Here is an 8,879-nt window from a genome sequence, read left to right on the forward strand (position 1 = left end):
GAGATGAAAAATAAACACAGCAGGTATCAGGCATTTTTCAGACACTGAATCAAATCAGATAAATCTTTCAAATTCGTGGTTAAAGGCAAAGGCATGTTATTGATACTAAGGCTCAGGCAGGTGGGTTGGGTGAGGAAAAATTTAAATATTTATGGAAAATTAACTAAGTGAGATACGATCTTTTTATGGAAAATCTGTGTTTTAGAACACTACAGTATATATATATATATATATATATACAAGAGCAACATTGGTTCAGATCCAAAAGGAATCTTTTGAAAAATTTGAAAAAGCTTATACAAATCAAATCTTGGGTGATTGGCTCATCTATACTGCCACTATGGGGCAGATTTGTCAAGCTATCTGAAAGTCTGAATATTTCTAGTTGCCCATGGCAACCAAACACAGCTCCCCTTTAAAATATTCATGAGCACTGGTAAATTGAAAGCTTAGCTGTAATTGGTTGGATTTTATGGTTGGTTGGTTAGTTGGTTGGATTATATGTCCGAATAAACCCTTTAATCTCGACAGTTTATAACCTTTTTTTCTGTAGCTGCAATAGCTGAAAACTAAAATTTTTTCAATATACATTCATTACCCAGTTGCAGCTGTTTCTCTACTAATTCTCTTCTATCATCATGTCTCATTCCTCTCCTTTAAGCTTGGCATTCTAGTTGCTGAGAAGGATTTTACGAATAGGGAACAAGAGATGAAGTCTACTAATTGAGAGGTCACAGAAGCAGGGAAGTAACTAGGTGAGGTTGGGCCCCAAAGCAAACATATAAATGGGCCCCCTTTTCCACTTGAAATTTTCTACCTTTTGCCACATTTCAGGCTTCAAACAAAGATATCAAATTGTAATTTTTGGTGAATTCACAATTGTGAAGAGTAACAAGATTTAATACTAGCTGCAACTCCCAGCATGTCTCTTAGCTGAAACAAAATAGAATGGGTTAACAAAAATATGTTATATGTATCTATAGACTGTCTCTGTCACTAACTGTCTCTGGCAGTCTCTTTCAGTGACTGTCTCTGATAGTCTCTTTCAGTGACTGTCTCTGATAGTCTCTTTCAGTGACTGTCTGTCTCGGGCAGATATTATTTGTCCCCTTTACTTTCAGTGCAGCAAACTCACTCCAGAAGTTCCACCTGTGTGTAATGAAGTCTCCGTATAATTACACCTGCTCTATGATAGGCTCTATGACAGGGTTCTGTTTAAAGCGCAGACAGCATCATGAAGACCAAGGAACACATCAGGCAGGCCCATGATACTGATGTGAAAATGTTTAAAGATGGATTTGGATACAAAAAGATTTCACAAATTTTAAATATCTCGAGGAGTATTGTGCAAGTGATCATATTGAGATGGAAGGAGTATCAGACCACGGCAAATCTACCAAGACCCGGCCGTCCCTCTAAACTATCATCTCAAACAAGGAGAAGACTGATCAGAAATGCAGCCAAGAGGCCCATGATCACTCTGCATCAACTGCAGGGATCTACAGCTGATATGGGAAAGTCTGTCCATAGGACAACTATCAGTCATACACTGCATAAATCTGACCTTTATGGAAGAAAGAAGACGAAAGCAATTTCTCAAAGATATCCATAAAAAGTCTAATTTAAAGTTTGCCACAAGCCACCTGGGAGACACCAAACATGTGGAAGATGGTTCTTTGGTCAGATGAAACCAAAATCGAAATTTTGGCCACAATGTCAACCGATTTATCTTCCAACAAGAATTTCAGTATCTTGATGTGCAAAACTGATAGAGACCTGATACCCCAACGACTTGTAGCTGTAATCGCAGCAGAAGGTAACGCTACAAAGTATTAACTTAAGAGACCCAAATTTTTCAGTTTATCATTTTTTACAAAAGAAATATCTAATATACGAGGGCGGTTCAATAAGTACCCGTGTTTTTTTTTTATTTTTCAACATAGTCCCCTTTTGGAAAGATACACTTCTCCCAACGTTCCTGCCATTTTGAGAAACCTAAATACCTAGAAACTGCCCTGATCATACACACAAATGGAGGTTGTTTGATTTTAGAGGTATTGACAGGGTGATGCTTGGTGCAAGAGAACGTGATTTTCATAGAATTATTGCTCAATATGTATGCAAATGGTTTGTTACATTGCAAATTGCAACTGAATTAAATGTGATTTGCAACAAGTAGATTCCAATTGCATCACAACATGGATACCCCAACATATCCTGCTCTTCTCCCACTTGCTGGTTTCTCCCATGTTATTTAAATTCTCTATAAACTCGACATCTCATTTTCCAGAAGATATATTTTTCACTAAATAATAGTAAAAACATTTGGACTAAATGTGATTTTTCAGGTATTGTGTTTTTTTCATCGGTTAGCTGTGGCCAGCATGGCACAGTTTTAAATATGAAAAGATATGTAGCGCCATCTGCTGGGCTAAGCTGTGACACTAAGTGAGCATCATATATCAATGGCTATCTAGTTCTGGGCCCAGCCTGGGACTTGTATGACAAATTCACTGTGTACCAAATAATGTTTAGGGTGTCCTAAAAATGACCTTTTATTAATTATGCATTAAAAATAATCTTAGTATAAAATAATACTGCAGTAATTATTTTCTTTCTGTGGGCATGCAATATCTTAGGGCAATCTGTCGATATACAGGTAGTCCCTGGGTTACGTACAACATAGGTTCCATAGGTTTGTTCTTAAGTTGAATTTGTATGTAAGTCAGAACCATATACTTTATAATTGTAGCTCCAGGCACAATTTTTTTGGTCTCTGTGACAATTGGATTTAAAAAATGTTGGATTGTCATAAGAACCAGGATTAGCAATAAATAATAATTATAATAATTACAGACACCTGTGATAACTGTTACAGCTGTTTATTGTAGCCTAAGGCTAAAGTACAGTAAATTACCAACATCCAGAGGTCCGTTTGTAACTAGGGGTCGTCTGTAAGTCGGCTGTTCTTAAGTAGGGGACAACTTGTATTTCTGATAAGGTAGGCTAAAAACTGGTATCTATATGCTATATCTATTCAACCCAACAAGTGTCACCCATTGAGACCATTTGGAGAAGCACAATCAAACTGATAAATCCAATCTCATAGATTGTAAACTCTGGCGAGCAGATCCCTCAATCCAAACGTTATTAGTCTGTAATGTCTTATTTTATTTGTATTTGTACCCCATGATCTGTACAGCGCTGTGGAATATGATGGCACTATATAGATAAAGCATTATAATTACAGACTGTGCCAACTTTCTGTAAAGCAAATTGTCCCAGTCCCCACCATGTTTAGGTGGCCTCACAGGATACGGGAAGTGGATATGCCTGCAGTCTCAATTATAACTAGCATATAATTATAACGCATATGTCAAGCTATTGACTTTTGTGCAAAACATGTCCCGCATGATCCTGTATGCGGCATTTCAATGGGTAAATAGTTTTCCAGTTCATAGGGCATGAGCACAATGGCACATATATCACCCCTTGCGTTCTGCAGTCAACATGGTTTCTAATAAGGTAATCCTTGCCAATTCTAACACATAGTACAATGTCTCCATTTCTGAAATGCCAGTAGACATTACAATGTTGGCATCTAAATGTGCCATCACGTCTCATTTCATACAGCCAGTTGTAATGAGAAGCAGGTCAAGGCAGCTATGGACTAATTTGTTCCGAATAATAATAATTCCTTTATTTATACAGCACACACAGATTCCACAGTGCTGCACAGAGCTTGCCAAATCAGTCCCTGTCCCCATGCAGCTCACAATCTGTATATAGTCATGTATAAGCCAAGTTTTTCAGCACAATTTTTGTGCTGAAAACTCCCCACTCGCCTTATACTCGGGTATATAAAAAAAATAAATGAAGTACTTACCATTTCGACACCCTGGGTAGCTCCTCTTCGGTCTTCATGCGCACGGGTACAGGCTCCAGGTCCGCGACAGCTTTGTGTGCACGTCCCGGCAGCGCACAATTGTGCTGACCATACTGGAGGTTGGCAGGCTATATACTACACTGGGCTGGCTGGCAGGATATATACTAAAGGGGGTGGCTGTCAGCCTATATAATTAAGGGGGCTGATTCATCTATGACTAAGGACCTGATGGTCTGAAACGTGTCAGATGTAGATGTGTATGGCATCCTAATCTTTGCATCTGCCCACTGCCTGTATTGTACCTATTTTTGGATGAATAAAGCTGCACAATTTTAACTGATTTTTTGAGTGCCGATCAACTTATTTTATTTTTTTTATCTATACCTACTGGAGTGAAAGACCCTCCTCTGGATTGTGCACCTAATGGTAAGCGAACCTGACCCATTCCTTACCTATCAGCTATATACTAAAGGGGGGTGGCTGGCAGGCTTTATACTTAAGTGGGCTGATTGTATACTAAAGTGGCCTGGCTGACTATATACCACAGGGGGGCTAGTTATATACTACAGGGGGCTAGCTATATATTACAGGGTGCTGGCTGGCTACATACCACAGGTGGCTGGTTGGCTATATACTACTGGGGGCTGGCTGGCTATATACTGGGGAGACTGTGACCAATGCATTTCCCACCCTTAGCATATATATCTAGTCAATAGGTTTTCCCAGTTTTTGGTGGTAAAATTTGGTACCTCGGCTTCTACTCGGGTCGGCTTCTACTCAAGTATACACTCACCGGCCACTTTATTAGGTACACCATGCTAGTAACGCGTTGGACCCCCTTTTGCCTTCAGAACTGCCTAAATTCTTCGTGGCATAGATTCAACAAGGTGCTGGAAGCATTCCTCAGAGATTTTGGTCCATATTGACATGATGGCATCACACAGTTGCCGCAGATTTGTCTGCTACACATGCATGATGCGAATCTCCCGTTCCACCACATCCCAAAGATGCTCTATTGGATTGAGATCTGGTGACTGTGGGGGCCATTTGAGTACAGTGAACTCATTGTCATGTTCAAGAAACCAGTCTGAGAGGATTCCAGCTTTATGACATGGCGCATTATCCTGCTGAAAGTAGCCATCAGATGTTGGGTATATTGTAGTCATAAAGGGATGGACATGGTCATCAACAATACTCAGGTAGGCTGTGGCATTGTAACAATGCTCAATTGGTACTGAGGGGCCCAAAGAGTGCCAAGAAAATATTCCCCACACCATGACACCACCACCACCAGCCTGAACCGTTGATACAAGGCAGGATGGATCCATGCTTTCATGTTGTTGACACCAAATTCTGACCCTACCATCTGAATGTTGCAGCAGAAATCGAGACTCATCAGACCAGGCAACATTTTTCCAATCTTCTACTGTCCAATTTCGATGAGCTTGTGCAAATTGTAGCCTCAAAGTTCGACGTACTGTGCGTTCAGAGATGCTCTTCTGCCTACCTTAGTTGTAACGGGTGGTGATTTGAGTCACTGTTGCCTTTCTATCAGCTCGAACCAGTCTGCCCATTCTCCTCTGACCTCTGGCATCAACAATTTCCGCCCACAGAACTTCCACTCACTGGATGTTTTTTCTTTTTCAGACCATTCTCTGTAAACCCTAGAGATGGTTGTGCGTGAAAATCCCAGTAGATCAGCAGTTTCTGAAATACTCAGACCAGCCCTTCTGGCACCAACAACCATGCCACGTTCAAAGGCACTCAAATTACCTTTCTTCCCCATACTGATGCTCGGTTTGAACTGCAGGAGATTGTCTTGACCATGTCTACATGCCTAAATGCACTGAGTTGCCGCCATGTGATTGGCTGATTAGAAATTAAGTGTTAACGAGCAGTTGGACAGGTGTACCTAATAAAGTGGCCGGTGAGTGTATATGGTAATCAACCTAATATTTTTACCTCTGCAATATGTTACAGATAACCTGTCTGCAATCCTTTTTCCCAAATCTGAGTCTGCTTTCAAAAGTCTTGCAGACACCTCTTGCAGAAGTCTTGAAGACACCTTTTCACGGCTAACTGGTGCCATTTATTCTGTCTCCTCCTGTTCCTCCCTTCTCCCTGGTGTAAGCAAATCCATACTTTTTTTTCCTCTCACCAAGTTCTGTGCTTGGTCTATGATCCCTACTGGATATCCACTATTAACAAACCTAGCACTCAAATCATGTGCCTGTGTCTCATAATCAAGTAGATGGCAATAGTTCCTTCCAAGAAACTGTCCTGTAGGTATACCTGGCTTTAGTGGCGCTGGTTGACAGATTTCCTCCCATTAGAGTCTACTCGTGGCAGTGGATTTTCTATGAAACTTTGTACATAGATTTCCCTCTCCCGTAAGATTTTATAATGGCGAGATCCAAGAAAAAGAGAGTTTCACTGATCTCGCTCATAAACCGCTGCCTCAGTTCATTCCAGTTCAGATCCACAACAAACAGGTGAAACTCATGTCTTGTGCCCAACCATTGAAGTAGTATATCTATATAACAAATCCAGATGGGGATACCAGATACTAGTATTGTTTTTTTACTCCACTCATTCCAAAAGCAATAACTTTTTTATTTTTACGTTTACAGAGATGTGTGAGGACTTGTAATCCTCACCGTTTTTTCAATTTCTGAGGCCAATGATTTTTTAACTCCATAGAAGGCATAATTTTTTTGCGGTACACATTTTTATTTATATAAATTTGGGACCCATATGGCTGTGTGATCATTTCTTATCCAACTATTCATAGATGGAAAATGGTGAAAAAATGTTGATTCGGACATTTGGGCGCTATTTTTCGTTACAGTATTTATGGGCAGGAGTAATCTTTTTTATATTTTTATAGAACATGATGCGACAATAATTAACATAGTTTCATAGTTTCATAGTTTCTACGGTTGAAAAAAGACACTTGTCCATCAAGTTCAACCAAGGAAGGGAAGGGATTGGATGAGGAAGGGATTTAGGGGAAACAATTCTATAGAACATAACCATCAATGTTATTTAGGTGTAAAAAGGCATCTAGGCCCTTCTAAATCATGTTTATGATTTAAACTTTAATTTTTTTTTTACTATTATTTTTTACCCTCTAGCACTTTAACCCTGCAGGGTCTGATTGCACATACTATATACAGCCATATTACTGTATTGCAGTATGGAGCAATTTTACTGATGGTCTCTAATAGCCTGCCATTCGGAGGGAATTGGAGATCATTATACATGGCAAACTTACAAGTCTCAAAGAGACTGTAGGCTGCCATGGCCACCAATTGCCACCCTCCGATGACATCACTCGAGCGGAGATTGGCCATACAAGATGTAGGCACCCATCAACAGCAATTTTAGGTGCTTTGGTCAAGTTTGAATCCAACACTTAACATGTTAACTGCCACGGTGCCTGCACAGGACGCAGCAGTAACAGGTGGGTGTCAGCAGTATTATACAGCTGACACCCGCTGTGTATGGACAGAGCTCAGCATGTTAGCGCTCTCCATACACCACCTGCAGCATCAAGACGTTATAGTACATCCTGGTGCGCGAAGGGGTTAAAAAAAATACATATTTATATACTCAGACATGTGAGTTACAATCACACAGTATATACACACACACCATATATTCATACATACAGCATATACACACAAACATCAAATATCCACATACAATAGCATATACAGACATACATCTTATGCACACACAGCATATACACCACACACACACACACACACACACACACACATACAGAAAATTCATACCCAATACACATCCAATACCCTAGATGCCGGGGTTCCCTTACACTGTGGACCCCATTGTAGCTGCTTTGGCTGTAGCTATGCCCCTGGTAGGAACAAAAGAAAGGCCTTTCTTCCAGACACTAATCTCGTGTCTTCAAGAAATTCCCTTCACACTCACTTCTCACTGATCAGATATCGAGATATGGAAAGTTTTGTTCTAAAAAATCTACTCTTTAAGTACCACCCATGGATCTCCTTCCACTTCTACCACGCCTACTCCTATTTCCAGTACCTACTCCTATTTCCAGTACCTCAATTGTTAAATTTTTCTTTTCAAAATTTGGATTGTAAGACACAGTCCGGAGTTTAATATTCTTTTAAATATAAAACACTATGAAGATGCAAAAACATTCAAAACTTTGTGGTTCTTTTTCTCATTACATTTCTTATCTCATTCACAATGAAAAGTCAATGGTAAACATAACTATATGATCCCAGCACTTAAACATGGTGTTCAATATCAAATTACCACCAGGACATAATAAGGTGATGACATGCAGGTAAATATGGGATGTAACTATATTACCGTATATACTAAGTAGGCAATTCATATAATATATGATAATACATTTTCTCAGTTTTCTTAATGCGTAATGCTCTAAAAAGATTAGGTGGGTTAGGTAATATTGAAAGCACGACTATGCATGCACAGATACAGATATAATATAGATAGTACCTTTATTCAGCTGACACAGAAGTTTGCAGGAGAAGTTTTTTACTGTCTTTATCCCCTTTGGATACTGCCAGTTTATGTAATTGTCTAGGATTCACAGTGTTCAGTACTGTGGCCAATACACCGCACAGCAATATTTGCTTTGTCTACGCATTCCTTTGTCATACCAGTCACAACTTACTTCTGCCTGGTCTGTGCAGTCTATATCGGCACTGAGGGTGTTATTTTCCACAGTAAATTACAAAGAGTTTAAAAATTGATGTACTTTGTCATTATAATTCCAAATCCAGATGTTTACGTTTTAGTGACAATATCCTTAAATGTGTTTTATGTATTTTGTTTAAAGAAATTTTTCCCTAATGGTATAAATTAAAAAATATTGCCCTTTTTCTTCTAGATGGCAATGTATGACCATTTTCTTCTAGCCTGCTGTGTAGTTGCATTGCAAACATTTGCACCATCCTACTGGATTTTCTAAAGCAGT

This window comes from Engystomops pustulosus, chromosome 5 (genome assembly GCF_040894005.1).
Source record: "Engystomops pustulosus chromosome 5, aEngPut4.maternal, whole genome shotgun sequence".
Lineage (NCBI taxonomy): Eukaryota > Metazoa > Chordata > Amphibia > Anura > Leptodactylidae > Engystomops > Engystomops pustulosus.